Consider the following 14,476-nt stretch of genomic DNA (forward strand, 5'->3'; position numbering starts at 1 on the left):
CGTTCCTGAATACGTCTCAGCGATCAACGAACGTGAGATTCCGTGGAGATCTCGTTCTCCGCCCGCGAACACCCGTTCCGGTTAACCCGACACAATCGGATTTTCTGTCCCCGACTTGGAGATGATTAGAGCGAAAGATTGTAGCTTCGGGTGTATAATAATTTGTCACGTTTATCATATTCTTTTCGTTGTATTTTATAACGGGAGATTGTAGTCTCGGGTGGCTGTAATTTCTTCCTTTTCGTTTCCAGAGGGAAAATCGTTGTAGAAATCTCGATTTAGCTTAGGGACGGTTATGACGGAAGATTGTTATCTAAGGTTAATGATGAAATCGTGACTAGAAAATCTTTTTTATTTGCCGTGGATAATTAATATTAGTATAACAAATAGTAATTAATGATTATAGCAGAAAGGGTAGAATAAGATGCGGTAAAAGCGCAATAGGAGATTACCAGCTGTAGGGGAAGAATGGCGCCGTGGAAAGCAAACAGAAGCACGTTGTTGTGTAAGCTTTTAGTTAGATGAAGTGATAGTAATTGATCGCCGCAACACTAACGGTAATTAATGGTAGCAGAAGAAATAGCAAAAAATAGAGTAAAAAGGTAAGTCTCTGTAAATATACAACTGAAAAATAGAAAGATAATGCTGCTATATAATACAAAAAAAATAATTCTCCCCTTCTTAAACATGATAAATCCACCCTTGAAAACGTATAAATGCGTTTACATAAAACAAGTACGTGTCTTCCAAAGAGAATGCACTGTGAGTTCGCGCGCTAGAAAGAAACTGATTCGAACTAAACTAAGAAATCTGTCTATTAACCCTCCCCCTCTCCCGTTAAAAAGCTCCAAAATTCACTCCGACGAACTAAAAGAATCTTAAAGTTCCGCTTCGCTCTTACCGAGCCGCGCGAACAGCCGTGCAGAGAAACGAGAAAAACAAATCTAGCTGGCCATTCTCGAACAAAAACACCAAGTCCATCCGGTCGAGTTGCTCGTTTTGTTATTGCAACTTGTTGCGAGTATCGGCTCTATCCGACAAAATCAACCACTTTTCTCTGGCGCCCGGGCCACAGCCGGTACACTCGCGAGTTTCGTACGGTGGAGGCGGTTCATAGCCAATTTACAAAGTGGCCTCGTCGAAGGCGAAACTTCCATTGGAAATGAATCGTATCGCTGGGCGGTCCTTCGATCGCCGATAAACGAACGGAAAGTTGAACGAAAGTCGTCGACGACGAACAGACGACAAAAGGCTGGTCGATAGAAACGCGTTTTCCCTAATCTCGTCGACTCGAATGGCACTCCGACTCGTCAAGGTTCTTAACCCTTTGGCGATGAAGCACGTGTACGGGGTGATTCAAAGTTATGAAGTTACCACCTGCTTGATCGAACGGGTGGCGCGAGGAAAAGCGTCTCTGATCATTAGAATTATGATCATTCGATATTTCTAAATAATTGAAATTCTAAATTGAAAAAAAGTTAGTTGTAGTAGTTTTCGTGCTAGAACATTCTTAACGAATAAATAATAATTTTACCGGTCTCGAGTCTCTGTACGACCGACAAATACTTGAAAATATCCGGCGCAGAGTATGTGTTATAATATTTGGCAAACGAAACAAATTTTTGTTTAGCTTCCTTTCTTGTAGTTACGTTCGTGAAAATGTAAAAATGCATAAAAATCCGCTGTCTACTCATTGTAATATTTAGTGGGTCTTCGCAGTCTGGCGTGTACGTAATTGTAATCTATTTTCCTCATCAGTGAACGAGGCGTACGTATGTTGTTGCCTTTGTGTAATAACGAATTTTACGCTACTTGCATTTCAAACCCTCCCTTTGTCCACTCTATTAAAAAAAATATACCAATACTTTATCAGTCTCATCAATAACGATATTAATGTGTATAATTCAACCATCTGTCAACGTTTAGTAAGCAGAAATCATGCTTCTTTATTCTCATTGTCCTCTAAACTTTCTTCCCATCCTCTCTAGTAAAAAAAGAAAAGATCAGTCGATATTTTATGAATTTCATCAATAACACGAACGTATATTCAACCATCTTTTAATGTCTACTAACCAGAAATCATGTTTCTTTTTCTATACTATCGCTTCAACGTTCAGCCAAAGTGAATGCATTTTTCTTTGCAGTGGGAACACGCTGCATCTAAAAGGTTAACAGTTGCGTGGCCGATTGAAGCCCTATAGCGTTCCGCGCCCTTATCCACCATTCTTCCGGCGTCTCCGACAATGCGGCAGCTATCGACCGCGGACGTTGGACTTTAAAGTCGAGGAACACGTCAGCAATATCCTGTTCGGTAGCCTCCTTGAACCGAGATTGTCGCGCGTTGCTACCGGGGATATGACCAACTCTATAAGAGACGTTGGTCTCCTGCGAACAAAATATCCAGTCTGCTTTCAAGGGATCCGGTTCCTGTCCGTTTTTCTTTGTTCGGTCGTGATTCCTAAACATTAGACATGGTTAGACACGCATTGACACTTTGACTGCCACGCCGAAATCACACGTTTCGCTCAGGACACCACTGGAGTATTTTTATTATTCAAAGCATATAATGGCAAAATAATAATAATAAATTGACCATGTAAGACAACATTCTTCCCCAATGGATCGTTTATCTTATTGATGGTCACGAATGACCACCGTGGCACCTTGGTAACAGTTGATAGCGACATATTATAACAAGGCTTCGTTTATTTCAACAAACCATTCGCGTTCGTTGTTTCTTTGTAAGCAAAACGTGCGGAATATATTGTTGAAACGTGCAGAAGATATTAGTAAACAGTATTTGCTCATTCTATATATAATCGTAAGGTATGTTCACACTTCTAACTTCAATTATACGATTATAAAGCAGCATTTACGATTATTTTCTAAGCTGTGTTTATAATAATATTCGTAGATTGCCCCTCGATGATATGGATGCAAACACAGTGCACCGTTAGACGCAATATTTGTTCTCATTTTCTTTTATCGATGTTCTAATAAAAATGTTTAATTGTTCAATGGGGCACTGTTTCTTTCAATCGGTTATATTTTATCGGTTATATTCAAAATACCCAAACTGTCAATTTTCATAGAATTTTTGCAATTATGAAAAGTTAAAGACACCGTGGCGTCACAGGAGAAACCGTGGCCGGTCATATGGTCACGTGGCAGTCAAAGTGTTAATATCATTGATAAGATTGGCAAAATAGCAGTTGAACTTTTTTCAGTACACTGGACAAGAGAAAAGTTCAAGAGGCATAACAAGACAGGATTTCTGTTGATAAATCGAACACACGCCAATGTTTCATCGATAACACAGGTAGAATGTTAATGATTGACTTCTTTTTCGTAGAATGGACAGAAGAAAAGTTTGAAAGTCATTTGCACAATTTGTATCGGATAACTGTATCCAGGCGAAACGTCGAAATAGGATGGTTCTTGCCCGCGTCGCGTCTGTGACGTGGACGCGACGAAGAACGCAATCAAGCCAGTGATTTCTGTAACAAAGCGTGGATCGCGAGGAGTTTTTTGCATTTGCTAATAATACGTAATTCCGCAACGGAAAGTTTTCCGTATGAAATATCCGCGTCGACGGTAAACTTTCAGTCCGGTTATCCGGTGAACGCAAAGGGTTAATTGCGTAGCGTAGCACACCGACCATGAAGGCATAAAATAAAGTTCATAATTGCATTCTCTTTGGCCAACGTCAGCCAGCACCGCTTCATTTCTTTAATTCGTACAACTTTCCAAACCCCTTTCATCGTCTCTACCAGCGTATGCCCGCGCCGTTTCCCTCTGTGAAACAGAGAAAAATCTCTGCTCGTTAACGACGATCCTCGTTGCATCGTGAAAATACGATGCTCTTTTTTCTTGATTTTTGAACGATGTTGAATTTGTAATAAAACCGCTAGAATTCCATTACACCCGTGTTACTTCCTGTGAAACGGTTTCTGGCGTTAGTTGGAGTTGGCGCTGGGTTCGGAAAAATCTTGTTAGCCTATTTTAATCATTTTTCTAATATTTCCTTAGTAACGCGATAACAACGTAGAATATCATGTTGCTATTAGGTTGTCCGGAAGGCGTCTTTCTTTTACAAACGTGAAACCTAATCCGTCAAATGTTGCGCTCTTTATCCTAATAGAACAAAATAGTGCACGATTCGATAGAACAATGTAAAAGAAAAAATATTGTGTATCTATTGTTTCCTTAGAAACTCTTGAGACAACCTAACGCAAATGGATAAAAATTCCGGGTCGGTAGCAAACTGAGCAACGTTCGTTTCATCTGACAAATATTCTGGTACTTTACGTAATATTTTTACAGATCGTGTACATTTTTACCTGCAATGATTTCCCGCAAATGAGATCCGAGGTTCTAAAAAGCAGAGCGAGGGAAGGCGTAAAAATCGTAGAACGTCGAAACGCGATTGGAGTCGCATCGAAGCTCGTAAATAAGAATTTTCGCGCGCTGTATACTAAGTTGGAAAATGCCAGCGAAGAATTGGTACCACCCATGAGATTCAGGTCCTCGTGAATCGTAACACGTGTAACTGTACGCCAAGAGGGAAATTCCTGCTGGTGCAATAACGATCCCCGACGAAGGAACCACGTGGAATACTGTAACAGTGTAACACTTGGTCGGGGAGAACCATTGAATAGACCATAACGGTAACCGTTATCGTTACCCACCTAGCCGACCCGATACGCTCAATCAAACGGTACCTGTTCTTCGACCATGCTGCTTCTTACTTACAACCCCTTATTCGTATCTCCAAATTGTCAGGGTTGTCCTAATTTAACTGAGAAATCGATACGTTGAATATCATCTAGATAGTACGACTCCTGGCTATTGAAAATTTCCATCCTATTTAGAGGATTCAAATTTCCATATTGTTCGTTCATTTGACGTAATTGCGAAGCGTGTATGGTTGTAACGATATTTACGCGCGCTAGCAGAGTTTATTAATTACCAAGATCATACACAGAATCAAAAGGTAGAAGATTATTTTATAATTTATCTTGGAATCCAGGATCGTTTACGTTGGTACTTGACACGATAAACGAACTTACTCAAGCAAGAAATTTATCTTTCCAAGCGTTCGACGCTAATTACATACTTTTTGTCTTTCGGACAGGGAGCGGACATCAACGTTTCAAAACGGATAAGAAGGGGAAGAAATCGTTTTCGCATTGAACCCAATTGCAGTTTGTCGCAACAGATTCCCTCTATCGAGTTGTCGGATGTCTAAAAGGAATGAAACTACTGACTAAAATGTATCTACTGTAGTGTGACGCACGAACCAAAAATTCCTCCTGTCAAAGATCGTAGGATGATCGTTGCCAATACCCGACTAATAGTACGTGTGATTAAAATCTGAAAAGAAAGAGGACAAGAAAGTTTAACCAGTCGTGCGTTGAACCCAATTCCAATTTCTGCGAAAAAGCTTTGCCATTGCCGGCGAACGTAGCGGTTTAACGATACAGGATATACTTTTTCTCGGAACGTTTCAGCGTAATCGAAGAAACCGATGCCAGAGGCGATCAATGCGAACCGCTCGCACCCGTACATATGCATCTCTTCTCCCCCGTGTGTATCCGTAGAATGGTGCCGCCAGGTTTCCGAGGTTTCCATAACGAGAATCTACCGGACCCTTCGGTGCCTTCAGACGAGGATCACAATTTTCCCCATAACATCACGTGCCGTTCAAGCCGTATCCATGGGACCGCGACGAGATAAGAACCTCCAACGAGCGAGTTTCGGTATTCGACGTATTGAATGGGCCTGTCGATCGCCAGCAGGGGGTCGGAGAAAAATATCCCCCTCGCTGGACCAACGAAATTTATCAGGTTCGTCGCGAGGCTTGATTTAATTTCCCCGCGCGGTCGTCGGGAAGTTGGAACGATTGTTACGATTCAGTACACTACGCGCTTTGTACCTCTGTTTTATTCTCTTTTACTCTACGCGATGAAACTCGCGCGGTAGATAAGATAGAAAAATAAGGGTTTCGGAGATACCAGAGTCGCGAAATACGTACGTGGAATTGAGTTCTTCGTGGCTTTCGCTTTTTCTCATTCTGCAGTTATCGTCGATTACGGGCTAAAGGTGTATCAGAGAAATTAGAATTGTCATAGGAACGATATGAAATATTCGGTTGAAGTCATTCTCGTTCTATCGGTATTTCGAAGATAAAAGTCATATTATAAAATTATCTAAAAATCAAATATAATACTAGTTACCTTAAGAATTTCTTACTGTTTACTGTTTCACGAATTCTATGTTATAATTGATAACGATATGTAAACTAATTATAAGACTGTATTTGTATATTCGTACAACGTATGATTACAAAATATTTCACTTTATTTGAACAGATTAAATTAGCGCGCGCAAATGTCGCGTGCCAGCCCGTGTTACCTCCCCACCACTTTACTAAACGTATCTGCGACGCGGGGTGCCATTGATCTATCGAAAATCGTGGTGTTTGGATGTGTAACCTTACTCGATGCATTTCGCTATGCCTATTACCGTGTGTTACGTACTTCCATTGCTCTTTCGTAAGTATTTGTACGCTATTATTAGTTCGTTAGTACACGTTTATCTAATCGTTTATTAAGCATAGTTAATCGAGTTTATTAAGTATAATAAAGTTAAACAATTCTTGGAGGTTAGTTTACAACTCTTCCGTTAGTCGTACTGTATATCATTCGATTATCGATAGCTTTCGTTGGCAACTTTTAATATAGGATTTATGTCATTTTAACGTTATTGATTTTAATCATGTTCAATCGTTAATCTTCCGTGCAGATTGTTGGCTGACGCGTGGATAACATCGAATAACACATCGTGGATAACAAAGAATAACAATACCGTATGATGTCACAGGAGATTGACAACCGATACGACGTTCTGCTATTTCGTAAGTATTTGTATACTCATATCAGTTTCCTTTAATTACTATCCGTTTGTTCAATCGTTTATACGTAGTTATAGTGGAATTAAGTAATTTCTCGAAGCTACATTAGTCTGTTTTTGTTCGCCGCATCGAATTAAACTTGCACGCGCAAATGTACAGGAAAATATTTTGAGCAAGCTTGTACCACCTGCTGCCAACCGAGTCGCGTGGTATACCTATGCCATGTGGAATGTTATTGTACTGTCGAAACTTGTGGTATTAGGATGTAACCTCGGACGCTTAAAGCACGTCGTTAAGCTATTAACTGCGTATCGTTGCGAGTTTGTAAGCATTTACATGTATCCCTCTACCAACTTCATTTCATTACTGCGCGTTTATTTAATCTTTGCGATAAAGATAAACACATTTTCGAAATAGCCTCGCTCGTCTCTTCCTTTGATCGTATATTTGGCTGTTCGTGCATTATCGATAGCGTATATTACGAACTTTTAACATAAAACTTCGATATGTTTCTAGTTAGGTTTTCATTTTTATTCATAAAGATATTCCTTTTAGGAAGGTAGAGCACGATAAAAGGTAATGTTTCTTTTAAATTAGACAATCTTTTCTACCAAATACTCTATAATAACTACTTTATTTATACATTCTTATATAAATAATATAAAAATATGTATGAAAATATTTTATTATTATACAAGCTATTATACAAATCGTTCAACATTTCAGAGAAAATTGCAAGTGTCCCAATACTTTTACCCGACGATATACCCGGTCTGTGATTATGTCATACAACAATGGTTTCTACTCCGCAAGTGTAACGTCCGGTTTCGTTTTCACGCTTCTTACGTTACGTCGAAACGCGATACCCAGCGACGTCGCCGGGTTCGGTCCGCCACATTCACGCTCAGGTATGCATATACACCTGGGAAACACGAGAATCCACGACTTGTCTCTCGAAACGAAACGATCGGTGAATCGTATAGACTCTCGCTCTCGATCGTCGAAAGTTTCGACTTCGTTTCAACTTCGTAACAAGCTTCCCTCACATTCGTGGAATCTCCTGTTTAATTTCTTCTACTCCGCGAGCTCTTCAAGTTTATATTAAATGCCGGAAATTGTATTTGGGAGCTGTAATCTTCTAGGAGTAATGATAACTTGTGCAGGATATTAAGAAACAGGGGTTGAAAGCTCCAAAGAGTTTACGTACAATGTTCGTGAAGAGTAATCAATGATGAATCTAAAGTCAGTTGTTCTTAGAATGCAATGTAATTTCGTATTTGACGGTAAGTTAGTTCTCTAGTTGTCAGGTTTAACTGCATCGCGAGTTCAGTTATTTTTCGTAAGACTAGCTTCAATCTCGTAAAGGTATATAGTAAACGTCTCGGGGGAAAATGAATGATACGAAATGAGATAAATAGAGGAATTGATCCCTAAGAAGATATTAAGAAATATGGTGTCATAACACAGAGATTATCAGTGGTATTAATCAAATCCCATGGTACGAAACTGAAATTCTTTAATTAGATTAACATCTTTGTCAAGCAAGAAGCCTTTTAATCGAGTTAAATCTGTTTGAGAATCAAACTAGCGGATATTTTTACGAATTAAAAATTTCCATCTCTCGGACGTTTTGCTACGTGTATTATAAAATTCTACCTCGTACGTATCAACTTGGAATTTTAATTACTTCGTTTAATTCAGATATGCCTATCAACCTTTCAAAAGGATAATTTTCCAAGATCCGTCTTTTCATCCATTTGCTTGTATATTTGTTATCCAATTGTTCGTTGTACATTTCCAACCCTATACGTTTAACTTATATGAAGCAAAGAAGGATACTTTGCAGAACATCGTAAAAATAAATTGAATAATTCTTACATTTTTTTCGTAGTGAATCCATATTCGGTTCTCCACCGAAGAAAATTGCGAAACGATTCGCAAGTACTTGCGGCCCGCTGCTAAACACGGCGCCAACGACCGTAGTGCTTTTCGTTGTTCGCCAATATCTCTAGATACTTCTATACACGAGGTGGTTAAATGGTAGCAGCAGAGCGAATCTTTCGTCGTTGCGGTGCACCGCAATTTTCGACCTCTAATTTTATGGTTTTTCGTGGCGGACCCAACGGAGAGGAGGTCTGCCCTCTCAACCAGAAATCCCGCACGGTGAAATACCTTTCGCATACGTTTACGTACGTGCAATTATCCTGTCGGTTACGCCGGTACACACCGATTATTTTCTTGGCGCGTCGCGTGACGAGCATCGTCCTTTTTCCTTACCCTTTCAACCATTCGACGATGGACGAGAATCTTCTCGATGGAGCTACCGTGCCAAAGTATTGTGTTTCAATGTTTATTTTTTTCTTTTCTTTCTTTTTTGGTTGGTTGGTTGTTTTTCTGGCAAGTTAACACTCGCGCCTGTTCAGCTTCGCAGACGCTGCGAAATTGAACACACGCAAGCGCGAATTTGTAGAAAAGATCGACGGTATTCGTTTGATCGCGATTTCTCCGTGTTTGTCTAATGAAAATTTTAGGTCGATCGATCCCTCGGCGAAAGGAGAACGGAAAATTGAAAGAGCAGCGTCATAGCCGGCTCGTGAACACTTTTCATGGCTTGTTCGCGACTTGTTCGACGAGAATGTTCGTTGCAGGATTTTTCAAAAATAGCTGTCACTAAATTTAATAAAAAGGCCACAAACTTTTCCATTTATTTCTAATACAGCATATGGCTGTCCACGCTTGACCATCCAATCTTGTTCGGCTTCAAAATCAATAAAAATGTTCACCAGGCGCAGATGTACAATTTTTTAGAATTTTCATTCGGTGATGACTTTTTCTTTCGAAAATTCGACGAACGAAAATTGCTGTCGGACAAATGTGCACATATCGTGGACAATCATATCCCGTTTACGAATCAATGAAAAGTGTTCATGTTGGGGCTGATGATAAATATTGTCATTTGGCGATAACGTTTTTTTTTTTTTTTTTTTAGGCGGAGAAATGAAAATTTTGTTTGGACAAATGTGGACGATTCGCGGACGAACGAGTACTGATCGTTTTTTTTTTTTTTTTGCGTGTAAATTCGCACTTGGAAACGCCAGTTTTACGAACCGACTGGCGCAACTACTATTAGGTCTTTGCTTCCATACGATACTGCAATAGTTGCTACTTATTCGATCATATATTTCGTATTCTTACTCTTTGAATTTTGCTAGTGATTCAATTAATAATTGTCAATCGAGCTAAATGAAACGAGATTTCTAATGAAAATTATCCTCGGTGACATTTTAATTACGTTACGATATTAAAACACGCAGAAGGAACTTGGTAGCGTTGGCAAGTTATTTTGTTCACCATATATACAATTTCGTAATTTTATGCATCATAAATTTTCATACAATCAATACTTGCGTTAATTTAAAAATATCCAACTCGTTACTTTTCCATTCTACTATCCTTCGCCGCTGACTATGGCCAAGTTTGTTAATAAATAGAATAATCCACTATTTTCTTTTACAAGCAAGATCACTAGCGAGAAGTCGACCACAATGTGCAATAAGACGATATCGCGTTGCAAAATAGCCTCCTGCAAACGGCCACCGTGGAAATACTGTAAACATCGACGGTCAAGGATTTTCCACGTCTTTTCCCCAATGGCGTTGCTCTATCGATTATCGGCAACGTGTTTTCTCCTCGTCACACGCGTCTTTGCTTCGAGAATATTTCACGTTTTCGTATCCGTAGCAGCTGGAAATAAATTTCCATTTTTAGTGGAAACACTGCGCCGCGACTTTGACCTTGCAGCTACTCCACATTTCTATCTTCGTCCATATGACGTAAGTTTATCAACTTTTATAGCCGTTCGATATTTCCAGGTTTAATCGATATTTTCATTCGAATTGGTACAGAGCGGTGTTTTTAGCCGGACACATGTTTCAGCTTGCGTTCCAAGATCGAGGGAAAAATCTATCCTGAACTTTTGCACGTCGCTGTACCTATACGTACGTGGATGAAATAGTTCGTACGATAGAAAGGGTATGGGTGAGGTATGCAAATTAATTGCGTCGTGTATTATACCGTAAGCTTAATCTTTTAAGCTTCTTTGCGCGCTGTGCGCTTCTCGCATGTGCATGTTAATTGAAAATCCATGTGAAGCAGCAGTTTTCGCGTGATTTAACGAGCTGAGATCGTTTTCCTGACAAATATTCGCTGACTTCCACGATTTGTTTGCCGTGTTTAATTGCGCTCGCGCGTGATCCACGTGCCATTTTCAGTGCAAACCCGAGCCCCTACGTCGAACACACCGATTTCCACGTAATTTTATCGAAGAGTAACACGTCGATAAATTTTAATACGCGAGTATGATCGATTTGCAGTAACGATACAGAAATAGCATAGAGCCTCTTCGTGTTGTACACGCAACGATCGTAACACGAGTTACTCATTAATTGTTTATTAATTATCTGATCGTTCTATACATTCCGATGCATCGTGTTTCTCCTGCAAGACGGCCGACCGATACAAGACTGTCTCTCACAGTTGAAAACGGAGTTTCATTGCAGTAGAGCGGGAAGAAAAATCGTCGATTTAGCAGAAAAGTGGCGCACTTGGAAACTCGTCGATTTTAAGCTACATCTTGGAAACTTAATTCTAGGAACACTTACTTTTTTAAAACTAAATTATTATTATCATTTTGTTAACAAAGTTACGCGACCTTGTAAAATCACCTTGTAAAATTTTAGTGATATCGGTTGGATCGTGAACGAGTTTCCACAGTGCTGTGTCGGGGCGTGAGAAACTCCTGGGTCCGTAACATACTTTTTAACCCCGAAAAAACGGTGAAAGGTATCGAATCCGTTCGAATAGCAATAAATATTTGGGAGATCGGAACGCCGGAAGTGAATCGTATAAAATACGTATTGATTAGAAAGAGGCGGCCAGAAAGGTGGGGCCATTTGTCCATTTAATGGCGGAGATCTTGACAAAAGGTCTACAAATCCCTCGTGGAACGAGCGGCGCATCGCGGGATAAAGGAAAGTAATGGAAAGCGGACAGTAAATCCAGAGCAAAGCAGCAGCGGCAACTTCCTGGAAAATTTCAAGTATTTATAGTTGCGCACGTAGGCAGCACCGAGTGCCAAGCTTTGGTAAACAGTAACCTGTTTCGTTTATGTCGGATGAAAAGGCGGCGAGTGTATCTTTTACGGCGTTTCAAGGTCTCCGTCGCTCGTGCGTCCATCGAAACGTTATTATTATCATTCGTTTTATTGAACCAGTTAGTTAAACACAGAATTTAGTTTTAGAAATGTCTCGTGAGATTAGATGATGGAGTGCGTACACGAATACGAGCGACGACGAATGTACACGTCAAATATAATTGATAATTAATTAATCCGTCAAATATATTAATTTTAATCGACTAGAAATTCTCCTGCAGAAAGGTAATAAGCTTTTAGCGATGAATCAATCAAAGTTCGAATGCTTCGATTTTCTAAATTACACGCTGTGCAATTATTTTACTTTACGTTCATCTATCGATGTTATCACTTACGAAGGTACTTTCTTTCTTCAACAGTTGACAGAGCAGTGTAGTTCTACGTTGAAGTTCGTGTTGGAGTGAACTATTACGTTTTATGTACGCCCTATAGGTATCTTTAAGAGCGATGTTACACGACGTGCTTCTGTTGTCCTACTTTACAATAGTTAGTTTACGGCACTTTTTCACGACACCTTGGGAAAGCTTCGTACAACGTACGATCTACCTACTGTATGTTCTTTTATGTATTTTATATGTAGAAAGTATGTTTTTACTAGCAAGCAATAACGCTTTCTTACATCTACCATATACGCACTCGCGTACGTATACGTTGCCCAATGGCATTTCGTTAAATTAGGTACGATAATATAGGATTTTTTTTATTTATTTAGAAGTATCAGAAATTAGGATTTCCAATGATTTCTATCTTATATGATCAGTTTATTGATCGATAGATCTATTTACAATGGATTAAACAGAAATTACAGTGGTTATTTAACGCGAACTAAATACAGTAATGTGCTATAACTAAGACAACTAGATGGTTAATTCACAACTCACAAGTAGTAGTTTGCAACTCGTAACAACTCAGCAACTCAACTCTCGACTCCTCACCATTCGACTGTCAACTGAACTACTGAACTCGACTCCTCTCATTCCTCTCAACTCACGACTATTCCACTCGACTCTTCATGCGACGACCACCCGGTGAAAACTGCCAGGCCCTTTTGACCTAAGGGCACTTAGGTCTCCTCGCAATACTGTTTATGCTTAATCCGATATTTTTTAGGCCATTTGTCCACGATACTACAATAACGTATGCCATTATACAACAAGTTGGTATTGTACCTTAAATCGCCCACTCAACTTCTACTATGTAACCACAGCAAGGTAACACGAAATTAATACAGTACCAAAAAAAAAAGATTTGGAAGATTCTGCTGCTAAAATCCATCGCAGCTATCCATGAACGATATTCATAAAAGAGTAATTAGCTCGCTTGTCCCGTTTCATAAAAGAGGAAAACGCAAGACAATATCAAAGAAGATTTCAAAAAAGGAAAACAGCATGTCAGCTTTGCGTGTTTCACTTTGCAGGTATACAGCCTTTATTCAGCCGTAAACCCTGGTAAACCTGATATTCAAGAGACCAATCACGGCACGTTGATATTTCTGCGCGTTTCGCTTCCTCCTGCTCGCTTAATTTTCCAAGGGAATTTATAACGATCGGTCGTGGAAGAGAAAGAAAACGGTAGGATGTTCGCGACGAGGACGTTGAATCGGCGAAATACGAAGAAAGGCGCCGTAATTATTTCGCATTCGTATCGAAGCAGGAATTGAAACGAAGAACACGCGCCACCGGTTGCGATAGTTTCGCGCCTGTGCGCACCAACGCTGACGATACGGCGCGGAAAACGTTTTTCTCTCGGTTGAGCCGTGTGGTCGTTACGCAGCGAACGTCTTGCCGGTAAAAAGGATACTTTTGTAAAAATCCACCTGGCGCTCATTGAACGGAGAACGACAAAAGGAAAGGAAAGAAATTTCTCGAGTTATTGTCCGCCGCAGTAGAATGGCCCGCGATAAGTCAGACGTCGAGAGCACGTTCTTCAATACGCTGGATTTCACTTCGTCAGAGCGTACAAATCGCGAGATTCTATTGCTTGAACGCGAGTTAACGCGTTGCTGTCTTGGTTACTCGATATTTAAACCGATTTTCGTCCTTTTTTTTAATTGTTAAATAATAGCGAATGATTTACTCGAGTCTTTCGCATCTAACTGTATACGATCCATTAAGCACCGAACGATGCGCATATTACAATTTATCTTAATGATATGGATACTACGATTTCTTTAACTTTCTTAAGATCAGTTGAATCTGAGCGGAAGAAAGAGCGAAAAGACGACGCGCAATTGTACGCGGTGAAACAGTGCTCTTGCATCGTCTTCAATCTCCACCGTCAGTGTCTCTTTCACTGCTTCTTTTTCCTTCAAATTCTTATTCGCTGTTCTTATTCGTTCGTACAAAGAACAT

At 39.9% G+C, this 14,476-nt stretch overlaps 1 long non-coding RNA gene across 1 annotated transcript; it reads left to right on the forward strand.

Moving 5' to 3' along the window:
* The first annotated feature begins 6,400 nt into the window (after window positions 1-6,400).
* LOC125386068 lies at window positions 6,401-9,894 on the forward strand. The gene is made up of 3 exons (XR_007225908.1): window positions 6,401-6,554; window positions 6,805-6,916; window positions 8,805-9,894. It is a non-coding gene; the product is annotated as an uncharacterized LOC125386068 (long non-coding RNA).
* Window positions 9,895-14,476: the final 4,582 nt, after the last annotated feature.

The sequence above is a fragment of the Bombus terrestris genome, chromosome 12, assembly GCF_910591885.1.
Source record: "Bombus terrestris chromosome 12, iyBomTerr1.2, whole genome shotgun sequence".
Taxonomy (NCBI): Eukaryota; Metazoa; Arthropoda; class Insecta; order Hymenoptera; family Apidae; genus Bombus; species Bombus terrestris.